The 13027-nt window shown below is 46.2% G+C and overlaps 1 pseudogene; it reads left to right on the forward strand.

The window, feature by feature from the left end:
• The first annotated feature begins 5750 nt into the window (after window positions 1–5750).
• LOC123578278 lies at window positions 5751–6687 on the forward strand (annotated as a pseudogene).
• Window positions 6688–13027: the final 6340 nt, after the last annotated feature.

Below are 13027 nucleotides of genomic sequence, written 5' to 3' on the forward strand. Positions count from 1 at the left end.
CTTCGGCTCAGGTCATGATCTCATTGTTCGTGGGTTCGAGCCCCGCGTCGGGCTCTGTGCCGACAGCTCAGAGCCTGGAGCCTGCTTCGGATTCTGTGTCTCTTTCTCTCTCTGCCCCTCCCCCACTCGTGCTCTGTCTCTCAAAAAATAAAAAAACATTTAAAACATTAAACATTAAGAAAGAGAGACATGAAAAATAAAATAAAATAAATAAATAAATAAATATTCCTTGAATATCTACTAGGTATCAGGCACTGTCTTAGAAAGCGGTGCCACCGAGGAGGATAAGACACAGAGAACCATCATCTCAAATCAGGATCCATTCCAAATGACGCAGAGTTTGCCTAAACATAAGGCATGGAAACCATGAAATGCAGACGTAAGCATGGAAAAGTATTTTTAAAAATTAATCTCAGCTTTGGCGTGGTCTTTTTATGTATGATGTCATAAAAATAGGGACGCCTGGGTGGCTCGGTCGGTTTAGCATCGGGCTTTGGCTCAGGTCATGATCTCTCGGTTTGTGAGTTCGAGCCCTGCATCAGGCTCACTGCTGTCTGCACTGAAGCTGTCAGCCCAGAGCCCGCTTGGGATCCTCTGTTCCCCTCTCTCTCTGCCCCTCCCCCACTTGCGTGCATGCACTCTCTCTCTCAAAAATAAACATTAAAACATTTTTTTTTAACTTTTTTTTTCAACGTTTATTTATTTTTGGGACAGAGAGAGACAGAGCATGAACGGGGGAGGGGCAGAGAGAGAGGGAGACACAGAATCGGAAGAAACAGGCTCCAGGCTCTGAGCCATCAGCCCAGAGCCTGACGCGGGGCTCGAACTCACGGACCGCGAGATCGTGACCTGGCTGAAGTCGGACGCTTAACGGACTGCGCCACCCAGGCGCCCCTAAAACATTTTTTAAAAAGCGGTGCCTGGGTGGCTCAGTCGGTTGGTTCAACTGAGTTGGTTCAACTTCGGCTCAGGTCATGATCTCACGGTTTGTGAGTTCAAGCCCCGTGTCGGTCTCTGCGCTGACAGCTCCGAACCTGGAGCCTGCTTCGGATTCTGTGTCTCCCTCTCTCTCTCTGCCCCTTCCCCGCTCACGCTCTGTCTCTCTCTCTCTCTCAAAAATGAATAAACATTAAAAAAAATGTTTTTAATAAAAATAAAGAAAAACATTCCCACATTTAAAAGTGCCATAAATAAAACACAAGTGCTAAAAATAGGGGTTCCTGGGTGGTTCAGTCAGTTAAGTGTCCAACTCTTGATTTCTGCTCAGGTCATGATCTCAAGGTTCGTGAGATCCAGCCCCACATTGGGTTCTGCACTGACTGCACAGAGCCTGCTTGGGATTCTCTCTCCCTCTCTCTCTGCCCCTCCCCCACTCACACATGCACCTACCCTATGTCTCTCAAAATAAATAGACATTTAAAAAATGCTAAAAATGCTTGCCCTTCCCATAACAAAGGGTTACATATATATAAAGAGCTCCTAAAAATCAATAAGAAAAAAAACAACCATCTAGTTTAAAAATGGGCAAAGAATATGAAGAGGTAGTTCATAGAAAAGAAAAAGGAAAATCTAAGGTCCCTTAAACATAAGAAGACTCACTCAACCTCCCTTATCTTGAGAGAAATGCCAATGGCCTTCTACACACATGTAATGTTTTCCACAACAACTTGTGGTTTGGAGAAGCCAGGACACCGCAGCTCACCAACTGCACACCCAAACCCAGATTACATTTGCACTTTGGTCTCCTTCCAGTATCACAGTTAGCCTCGTGACTTCTTTAATTACTATAGCATCCATTCATTTATTCGCTCAGAAGATTTTTCTGGTGGTCATATTGTGTCTTGTCCTTGAGCCAAGGTCTGGGGTTACGTCGATGAATAAGAGGTGTTCCTTATGCTGAATGAGCTAATATAATGAAACACTTCTTACCACAGATAGCATTCACTGAGCACCCATCATGAGTCAAAACTTTTAGATTTAAGTATACGTTTTCACAAATGCTGTAAATTACCCTCCACCTTCCCGTCACCCCATGTTGTAGTTAGCAATCCGGAGCACAGAGAAACTGGGGGACCTGGCCATTTCACAGTTTTTATGGGGAATCGAATCAGACCTACGAGACCCCAAACCCCTTATTCTTCGGTGTTTGCCAATAATGGATTAAAATTTGGCCCTGACTCACTCTGGACAATCCATGCACCCCCAGGGCTGGACCCAAGTCTGGACAGAAGCCATCCCACACAGGGAGCCTAAACCGGGCAGCCAGGGAGAATTATTCCCTGGTGTTTCCTCTCGCCCACTTTCTACCCAGCCTGCTGTCCGCCCATGCTCCTTTGTAGGCGTAACTTCCTCTGGGTCTGCTCTGGGTGATCGCACTCAAGGAATCTGTTGCTCCCGTCAATAAACTCGAGCAATATTTTTTATTTGGTGGATCATTTGGCATCGACTTTTTAATTTGAGAATCACATAAGAGATGATAACAATTAACGGCATTTCTCTAGTGCTTTAGAATTTGCAAAGTGGTCTCACCAATAGGATCCCAGTCGACCCACACCCGAAACATGAGGAGCCGGAAGCTTGGAGGGAAGAGTCATGGCCCACGTGAAAGTGGAATCCAGAGTTAGAACTCAAATCTTGAGGCTTTTCTGTAACAAAAGTTACACGTTTCCATGGAAGAGGTTCTGTAGGAGAGAGAAGGTTTGGGAACGATGTTGGGGGATCAGCAAGGTGTGTGAAAAGAGGGGTGAGGGGGTCTGTAGAAAAGGGGGAATCTTATAAGTTAGTAGACATTTTATGGGAGAGAGAATGAAAAAGTAAGTACAGAGGGAGGTAATATCAAGACATATCTATGAAATGATGGGAGGGAGCGATGAGATTGAAATTGTAAAAGAGAGAGTTAAGACAAAGTCCTCAGAGACTCATCTATACTGATAAGGAAGGGAGGCCAGGAGTGCTCACTGCCCAGAAGAGAACATAGCGTTTGCAAGCAGGTGAGCTAGACCTTGGACCAATTCCTCCTTATGAACTAAGCACCATCAGGCAACTCTCTTAATTTATCACTTAGTCTCTCGGACTATAAAATGGACGTAATTCTGAAGGTGAGTGTGAAGATCAAGTTCTGTAACATCCTTTAAAATACGTTGTGGGCGGGGCACCTGGGTGGCTCAGTGGGTTAAGCATCTGACTTCAGCTCAGGTCACAAGCCCCGAGTCAGGCTCTGTGCTGACGCTCAGAGCCTGGAGTCTGCTTCCGATATCTGTGTCTCCCTCTCTCTCTGCCCCTCCCCCGCTCATGCTCTCTCTCTCTCTCTCTCTCTCTCTGTCAAAAATAAATAAACATTAAAAAAAAAAAATCCACTGCCTGGATATCGCTGTGGTCTCTACCATGTCGCTCCGATTACACTCAAGCCATCTTCCTCAGAAGCCCTTGCCCTGCATGCTTCTGGGTTACCGTTGGCCAGGAAAGCACTTTTATGAGATTTGGTTAGTGAAAGTGAAGCAGTTGTATAAGGTCTACCTTTCTTTCTTTTTTTTTAATGTTTATTTATTTATTTTGAGAGAGACCGGGGTGGGGGGGGGGCAGAGAGAGAGGGAGAGAGAGAGCATCCCAAGCAGGCTCCACACCATTAGCGCAGAGCCCAACGTGGGGCTCGATCTCGTGAACCGTGAGATCAGGGAAGGTCCAGTTCTCACAAGCAATCCCTTACCCCAGAATCCCCGGAGAAGTTCTGCTTCCCTGGCTGAATGCAGACGGGTAGACAGCGATGGTGCTGTGAGCGGTTCCAGGGAACAGAAACTCGAGGATAGGAATCTGGACCGGGTTCTCTGGCCAGACTCAACCGGATTCATGACCCCGTTTCTGACGGTAAAGGAGACCTGGTTGTCTGTGGCGTGCAACAGTAGCAAAATGGTGACAACAACGACCTCCTGTCGTGGTGGAAGGAAGTGTCGTGGTGTAATGCCTGAATTAAGCATTGATTGGCAAGGCATCCATTTCAAAAGCCGTCTGCTCCAGATCAGCACAACCAGATAAGGCAGTAGGCACCCCCATGCCCACGAAGTTTTCCTTTCAGAAAACCCTGGACGACCATGAAAACGGACACACCTTGAGTGGCCCTGCCTTCGGTCTCCCGTGCCCTGAATCCCACTCTTAGGCTTCAAATTAGTCAATACAGAGTGACCTCATGAGCCCCCAGGAACCCCCCCTCTCAGACGCTAATGAAGGCAGAGCCCCAGGTCTGCGTTCTGTCTGCCTGTGACCTCACTCGGTGGCCCCGGCATGCCAGGACTTGGGAGTAATTAGCCTTGTTCGTCAAAGTTCCCTGATGGTTTTCACTGACGCACATCCTGCAGTCATAACAGGAGCCACGAGATCCAGTCCAGTCACAACACGGGCCCTGCTGGGGGGAACGTCTGCGATATGGGTCTGGCGAGTGCCTCAGGTATTCCCAGCTGGGAATATCACCTTCGAAATCAAGAGTCGGATGCTTGGGGCGCCTGGGTGGTTCAGTCGGTTAGGCGTCCAACTTCAGCTCAGGTCATGATCTCAAGATTCATGGGTTGGAGCCTCGCGTCAGGCTCTGTGCTGACAGCTCAGAGCCCGGAGCCTGCTTTGGATTCTGTGCCTCCCTCTCTCTCTGACCCTCCCCGACTCATGCTCTGTCTCTCTCTTTCTCTCTCTCTCTCAAAAATAAACAAACATTAAAAAAAAAAAAACAATTAAAAAAAAGAGATGTTTAACCGACTGAGCCACCCAGGTGCCCCGGGCTGGTTGCTTTTAAGTGCAGAAAGAAAATGAGCTCAGGGCTTTAAATTCTCAGCTCAAAGTCAAGGTAAGGGATAGAAAGCCATTAATGACCATCCTAAGAGAAATCCTTATCTCCCTTAGCTCCCGAGTTGAGATTTCTGAAAACTAAACCCACAGTCTAATCCTTTGGATGGCTGAATTGCAATGCAAATCGAATCCCCAGCTTTGCATGGTGTCACGTTAAGGGAAAGGCGTCTCCGAGGTTGTAAGAAAACAGCTCGTTGACTCAGGGGATATGCATGTGCTGTGGCTGAGTTGTATGGGAGGGAAGAGTAAGATACAGAATATGGGTGAATAGCTTGGTGGCTCCATTTAATCCTCGGTGGCTGGAACCCAGAAGAGCAGTCCTGGTGATGGTGGGATGGCTTGGCTGAGCTTCTGGAGAGGACAGCATGAAGCCACACGATGCTTGTATGTCACTTGGGGTTTTCAAGTCTGGGGCAGCTGTCATACGTGTAGAGTCAGAACTCATGCGGCTGTCATTTGAGGGAGTTGTGGTCGAGAACACTTGTAAAGGACGGATCTGTATTTTGAAAGGACCAACATCAGAAACACTCCTCGCCTAAAACAGACAACTGGATTACTAGTCACTTGATGGCTTTATATACATTTTCTTCTTAAAGCTCACCTGTAGGCTGTTTGTGGTAGAGGCTTGCAGAGGCTGAGATAAGCCAACAACCAGCTGAGCCAGGAATCCGACTGGCGCCTGAGTTCAGACACCTTGATATGTAAAAAAAAAAAAATTTTTTTTAATGTTTACTTCTGAGACAGAGAATGAGTGAGGGAGGGGCCGAGAGAGAGGGAGACACAGAATCCAAAGCAGGCTCCGGGCTCTGAGCTGTCAGCCCAGAGCCCGACGCGGGGCTCGACCTCACAAACCGTGAGATCACCACCCGAGCCGAAGTTGGTCCCCCAACTAACTGAGGCACCCAGGTGCCCCGAGAATGGTTTTAAAATAGAGGGACAATTCAGATAGTCTTGGACATAAAACACAGGCGGCTCCCGTGGAAGAAAATGTAACTCAGAAACTCAATCACCTGCAGATCTGTGCTGATGAGTTCTCTGGCTCCTCAGCCAGCTCCCGAACACTCGAGGTCGGTTGTGGCGTGAGAGACACAGTCTTTCTGATTTTATAGACTAACCGGGATCCAGGACTCTGTTTACTGCTGTGATTTTTCTTCCACGGCTGTAGAACTGGTTCAGACAAATTTCGCACAGGATCCTTGCCGGTGTTTTCCCTTTGTTCACAGTCCATGTGATGAAGATCAGAGTTACCCAGCGCCCACGGCTAGTCTCGAGATTGTCACCCTCAAGACAAGATGCAGGAGGCTCTCAACAGGCTGAGCAGGCTTCTGGAGCCCAGAGGGATGATGCCTCTTCGAGATTATGGCCGCTATGACACGGCTTAGCTTGGGTTTAAAAAAGGTCAGTGTCGGGGCACCTGGGTGGTTAAGCGGCCGTCTTCGGCTCAGGTCATGATCTCACAGCTCGTGAGTTCAAGCCCCGCGTCGGGCTCTGTGCTGACAGCTCAGAGCCTGGCGCCTGCTTCGGCTTCTTTGTCTCCCTCTCTCTGTCCCTCCCCTTGCTCACGCTCTGTCTCTCTCTCTCAAAAGTAAACCTTAAAAATAAACAAATAAATAAATAAACATTAAAAAGAAACGATCAGTGTCTGTCTGAAATTTCCATGTGACAGGCGTTGGTACTAGAGTTTAGTTCTTCACACAAGGTAAACTGAATACGCTTTTCACTACTGCTGGACCGGAGAAGGTCCAGAACAGGGTGGATTGCCGATGATAAGCGACCCGACAGAAAGAGCCAACAATGTACTGAGTTTGGATTCGGTGCAAGCATCACAAACCTCTTCGGTCCAGCGCTGGCTGAGAGGCACCTGTTCCTGACACGGGAGCTCACTGGAGCTTTCCGAAGAGAACACTCACAAATGCTGTCTTGATGGTGGGAAGTTTAGGGATTCAGACTTGAGCCTTGGATCTAGGAAAAATTGCCTTTTATTGTGCTTCATATTTGTGACGCCCTTTAACATATCCTTTCCTCAAGGTTTTTATTTTTTTTTAACTTTTTTAAATGTTTTATTTATTTTTGAGAGAGAGACAGAGAGAGAGAGAGACAGAGCGTGAGTGGGGGAGGTGCAGAGAGAGAGAAGGAGACACAGAATCCGAAGCAGGCTCCAGGCTCCGAGCTGTCAGCACAGAGCCTGATGCGAGGCTCAGATTCACGAACCACGAGATCACGACCTGAGCCGAAGTTGGACGCTTAACCGACTAAGCCACCCAGGCGCCCCACCTCAAGTTTTTTCTTACTTCAAGATCTCCAAGAACTTTTCTTGCCATCCTGTAATTTACCATAACTGAAATGTTCCTGGGAATCATGAATGCGCAAGGCATGAAGAATTTATTTCCAGGTGAAGGTATTATGCATGATAAAGTGTCATTTGTGAGTTGCATTGAGATATTTCAGAGTTCAAGTACTTGCGCTAGACAGTTGCTACATACAAAGGTGAATAAAGGTGTTGTTCAGCGAGAAGCACATCAGGAAGAATCATCTTTCTCTGGATACTTTCCCGACTCAAAAGTACTGCTTTAAAGAGCATAAAACATGTCTTGGTTACACATTTATTTGGTCATGGCCTCCACTTAACCTTAGTGCTATAGAATTTAAGCACTCTTCCCCCTCTAGGTAACCTCTTCCTAAAGAATTTAAAGGATCTTCCCTTTTAGCAAAATTGCCTTATTTTTTTTTATTGTGCCCTTAAATGTTTGACACAAAAGGAACCAGAAGACCTTTGTTTTAGCCACATGACGGCACAACTGAATGTGAGCATCATCAGTATTACTTCATGTTGTTTTTTTTTCCAGTTACCACTTTCACATGTTTCCCTCTTGGTGGTCCATGAGTTATACAATGTATTCTTAATTTTACCAAATAAAGAATTTTCTTTCTTTTTTTTTTAAGTTTATTTATTTTGAGACAGAGTGTGTGTGTGTGTGTGTGTGTGTGTGTGTGCAGGGGAGGGGCAGAGAAAGAAGGAGAGAGAGAGCATCCCAAACAGGCTCCACACTGCCAGTACTGAGCCCGATGCGGGGCTCAAACCCACGAACTGTGAGATCATGACCTGAGCTGAAACCAGAAGTCAGACGCATAACTGACTGAGCCACCCAGGTGCCCCCCCAAATAAAGAATTTTCAATTCTTCTTACGTTTTGGATTTTCAACTAAAAAAATGTGGTATTTATTTAAAAAAAATTTTTTTTTAGAGAAAGAAAGAGGGCATGTACAAACAGGGGAGGGGCAGAAGGAGGAGAGAGAATCTTAAGCAGGCTCCGCTAACAGCACAGAGCTCAGCTCAGGGCTTGATCCCACGACTGTGAGATCACGACCTCAGTCAAAATCAAGTCAGACTCTTAACCGACTGAGCCACCCAGGCACCCTGAAGATGTGGTACTTATATACAAGAATGAAATCTTGCCATTTGCAACAACATGATGGATCTAGAGAGTATAATGTTAAGCAAAGTAAGTTAGTTAGAGAAAGAGAAATACCATATGATTTCATTCATATGTGGAATCGTTTTTAATGTTTATTTATTTTGAGAGAGAGAGAGGGCAATCAGGTGAGGGGCAGAGAGAGAGGGAGAGAGAGAATCCCAAGCAAGCTTCAGGCTGTCAGTGCAGAGCCCTATGTAGGGCTTAATCCCATGAGCTGTGAGAACATAACCTGAGATGAAACCGAGAGTCGGACGCTTACCTGACTGAGACATCCAGGACCACTCCTCATACGTGGAATTTGAGAAACAAAACAAAGGAACAAAGATAAAAAAGAGACAAACCAAGAAATAGACTCTCTACTATAGACAACAAACTGATGATTCCCAAAGGGAAGGCGGGTGGGGGGATGGGTGAAACAGGTGATGGGGATTAAGGAGAGCACTTATCTTTTTTTTTTTTTAATTTTTTTTTAACGTTTATTTATTTTTCAGACAGAGAGAGAGACAGAGCATGAACGGGGGAGGGTCAGAGAGAGAGGGAGACACACAGAATCTGAAACAGGCTCCAGGCTCTGAGCTGTCAGCACAGAGCCTGACGCGGGGCTTGAACTCACGGACCGCGAAATCATGACCTGAGCCGAAGTCGGAAGCCCAACCGACTGAGCCACCCAGGCGCCCCAGGGGAGCACTTATCTTGATGAGCGCTAAGGAATGCCCAGAATTGTTGAATCACTATATTGGGCACTGAAACTAATATAACACTATATGTGAACTACACTGGAATTAAAATAAAATAATAACAACAATAATAACAAAGTAATGAAGAGGTGCTTACTGTTCCTAGCATATAAATTAGGAAGCTATGGTAATTTAAAAAGAATGGACTTGCATTATATATGAATATGTAATTCAAAGAAATAAAGCATTCAAGTATTAGAAGAAAATCCAAAGAACATCCATTTATTTATTTTCTGGTTGGGGAGAGGGATGACTTTTGGAAGACTGTCAGAGATTCCATCTAATTAAAGATCCAGGAACAAAGAGGGCACCCAGGGGGCTCACTCGGTTGAGCGTCCAACTCTTGATTTCCGCTCAGGTCATGATCTCACGGTTCTTGGGTTCGAGCCCCACCTCAGGCTCTGCACTCACAGTGAGGAGCCTGTTTGGGATTCTCTCTCCCTCTCTCACCCCCTCCCCCAGTCACGCCGTCTCTCTCTGTCTCTCTCAAAATAAATATATAAACTTAAAAAAATAAAATATATTTAAAAAATTAAAGATCCAGGAACAAAGAAGAACGTATGTAGGAGAGGAAAAGTTTTTCCAAAAACCTATTTTCTAGATTGAACAATGATCCAAATTCTCAGCTTGAAAGCATCTGCTGACTCCTGGCTGGCTCAGTAGGAAGAGTGTGCGACTCTTGATCTCAGGGGTCATGAGTTCGAGCCCCACGCTGGGCGTAGAGACTACTAAAAAAATCAATAAGTAAAACTTAAAAAAAAAGAAACAGAAAGAATCTGCTGAACTCAAATACTAAACAAACACATGACTCCTCTGGAGGAAGGCGCCTTCACCATAGGTCCCAGAGAGTTCCCATAAATATTTTAAAAGTAGGATGAGGGTATGCCATCAAAACAACCAAGTCGACTTGCACTTCCCACGGTGGTTGACTGGGTCACTTCAGATCAACCTTTCCACAGAAGAACACTCGGAAAGCTGGACAAAATACGAAAAGTTGAAGGCAGTTCAGAGGGTCACCGAGGCGGTACAAATCTCAATTATACTGAGAAGCCAGCGTGCCTACCGTATGATTCCGTCTATTTACAATTTTCGTAAAGGCAAACGACCAATCTGGACAAAATCCCTGCTAACTCGTTCTGACCAAACTGGTCAGGCTTCTCTCCTCTCCACAGGCCCTTGAACTTCAGCCCACCCTTGAGCTGAAGCAAGCATTAGAAAGCAGGACAGCCTCAACGGCACCTCCCGAGGATCGGCTGACGGCAGAGAAAGACATTTCCTGTTCGGGTGCTTGATGACACCACTTGCTTACCTCCCTACCCCACACCTGGCTCTTTCCAGCCTCGTCTGTGCCTCCCTGTAAAAGAAATGCCATTTCCCCACAGCCTCCTCAGGTGCTTACAGATCTGACGGTCTGTCCAGACTTCTGGATAGTCTGGATAGTCTGGATTTTTTTTTTTTTTTTTTTTGACAGTATTCTGGTGCCGTGACTCGGAGGGAGTGCTGGCTCAGGTCCTTCTACCGTCACCCAGATGTTCATGTCAGCCTCTCGTACCCCTTGTGTCCTTTCCACATTGGGGAGATCTGGCTCCACACTGTCAATCACAACCCCTAATCCAGTGCTCCAGACATGTGCCGTTGTAGCACAAGCAAGGAGTTACTTTGATTCTCTTTGAATGAAAACTTTTTTCTTTGGCTCTTGAGTGGGCATCCGATCTGCCCGTTGAACAGGAATCTTGCAAGTTTTGGGACGGGTGAGAATCTTCCCAGCTCTTGGGGGAAACCTCTTTTATTTGAATACATGTCTAATCCCATGGGAAATTCTCGCTCCCCTGGATCCCCCCTTTCCTCCTCTGTTCTTGATTACACGCTCTGCCTCGATAGCACTAATTCAGTCCGACATTCCAGAAAAAGGTAGAATTTCACTAAGGATAATTTGGAACTACAATCATCTCTCTGGAGTTCTTGGGGTCTCCCCAAATTGGTTTATCTCCAGGGGACCTTGAATCCTCAGGATCCCAAATCCCCTCTAGAAAATGGTCCTCAGGGGCACCTGTGTGGCTCAGTTGGTTAAGTGTCCAACTCTTGATTTTGGCTCAGGTCATGATCTTATGGTTCATGAGTTCAAGCCCCACGTCGGGCCCTGCACTGATAGCATGGAGCCTGCTTGGGATTCTGTTTCTTTCTGTCTCTCTCCCTCTCTCTCAAAAATAAATAAACGTTTTTTATTTTATTTTATTTTTTTTTAATTTTTTTTTCAACGTTTATTTATTTTTTTTGGGACAGAGAGAGACAGAACATGAACGGGGGAGGGTCAGAGAGAGAGGGAGACACAGAATCAGAAACAGGCTCCAGGCTCCGAGCCATCAGCCCAGAGCCCGAAGCGGGGCTCGAACTCACGGACCGCGAGATCGTGACCTGGCCGAAGTCGGACGCTCAACCGACTGCGCCACCCAGGCGCCCCTAAATAAACGTTTTTTAAAAGTGGTCTGCTAGTTTCTCCTAGTATGAAATTGAAAAATGGCCGTTTTAGGGGCACCTGGGTGGCTCCGTTGATTAAGCGTCCAACTTCAGCTCAGGTCATGATCTCGCGGTTTGTGGATTTGAGCCCCGCATCGGGGCTCTGTGCTGACAGCTCAGAGCCTGGAGCCTGCTTCACATTCTGTGTCCTACCCTGCTCACACACTCTCTCTCCCTCTCTCCAAAATAAACATTAAAAATTTTTTAAAAGAAAAGAAAAATGGCCTTTTTATTACAACCCTCATCAGATCATTCAACAGTCTCTTCGTACCTTACCTGAGGCCATGTAACCTCTCAGAGTTCACCTCCCCTCTGTAATTTTTACTCCCAATGACTTCCCTTTAAGGAATCTGTTCCTGTCTTTCCCCAGACACCCTTGAATACACGGGGTGAGATGATCACCTCAGTCAATGGGCACACTGCCACCTTTCTGGTGGGGTCACATACTCCACCCTCAACACCTCAGATGGCCCTACTATAATTCCTCAGGGTACACAGCTCACCTCTGTAGTGAGGTTAGATAATCCCTCACATGATTAGATAATCAGTCACATGATCCATCCCTTAAAAAAACAAACAACTAAACAAAAATACCCTTTCTTTGTCTCTTGGACCCCATGATGCCCAACAAAGCTTTTCTCTTAAACCCCCCAACCTCTTTTAAGCTACGAGGCAGAGACTTGATTTCTCATTGTAATGTTAATATTTTTTAAATTTTTTTTTATTTTTAATGTTTATTTATTTTTGAGACAGAGAGAGACAGAGCATGAATGGGGGATGGGCAGAGAGAGGGAGACACAGAATCGGAAGCAGGCTCCAGGCTCTGAGCCATCAGCCCAGAGCCTGACGCGGGGCTCGAACTCACGAACCGTGAGATCATGACCTAAGCTGAAGTCGGACGCTCAACCGACTGAGCCACCCAGGCGCCCCTGTAATGTTAATACTTAACGTTCATCCAAGGGACTCACCTTTGAAGTTCCAGACTCCAACCTGACGCACTGTGCCCTCTGACAGCTTTGATAGATTACCAAGGTTTTCATGACCCCTCGGAACTCCCCAAGGCCTTGATAAGGGCTGCATGCAGGGACACGCTCATTCAGCTTCCTGACTCACTTTCGCTCATTCACATTCCTGACTCACTTTCGCCTAAAGGAACGGCAGGTGTAGGACGCCGCTGGAGGTAGAGCCTTTAAAGGTGGATATAGACCTCGCTATGTCTGTCTCTAAATTAACTCCATACGATACCTTAAAAATGAGGTAATTTATGGTCTCGGACCTATTACTCATATATTACTTGCCAAAGGGCTTCTGATCTCCACATGGAGCCCTTGCAGCACATCTATTCTACCCATAAAGAAACCTAACGGAAGGGGTTACCAGTTTGTCCAAGAACTGTGAGCCATAAATAAAATTGTAAAATGCATATTGTTTTTTCCCAAATGGCAACACTATCTTTGCTCCTATA

The sequence above is a fragment of the Leopardus geoffroyi genome, chromosome E2 (assembly GCF_018350155.1).
Source record: "Leopardus geoffroyi isolate Oge1 chromosome E2, O.geoffroyi_Oge1_pat1.0, whole genome shotgun sequence".
In the NCBI taxonomy this organism is placed as follows: Eukaryota; Metazoa; Chordata; class Mammalia; order Carnivora; family Felidae; genus Leopardus; species Leopardus geoffroyi.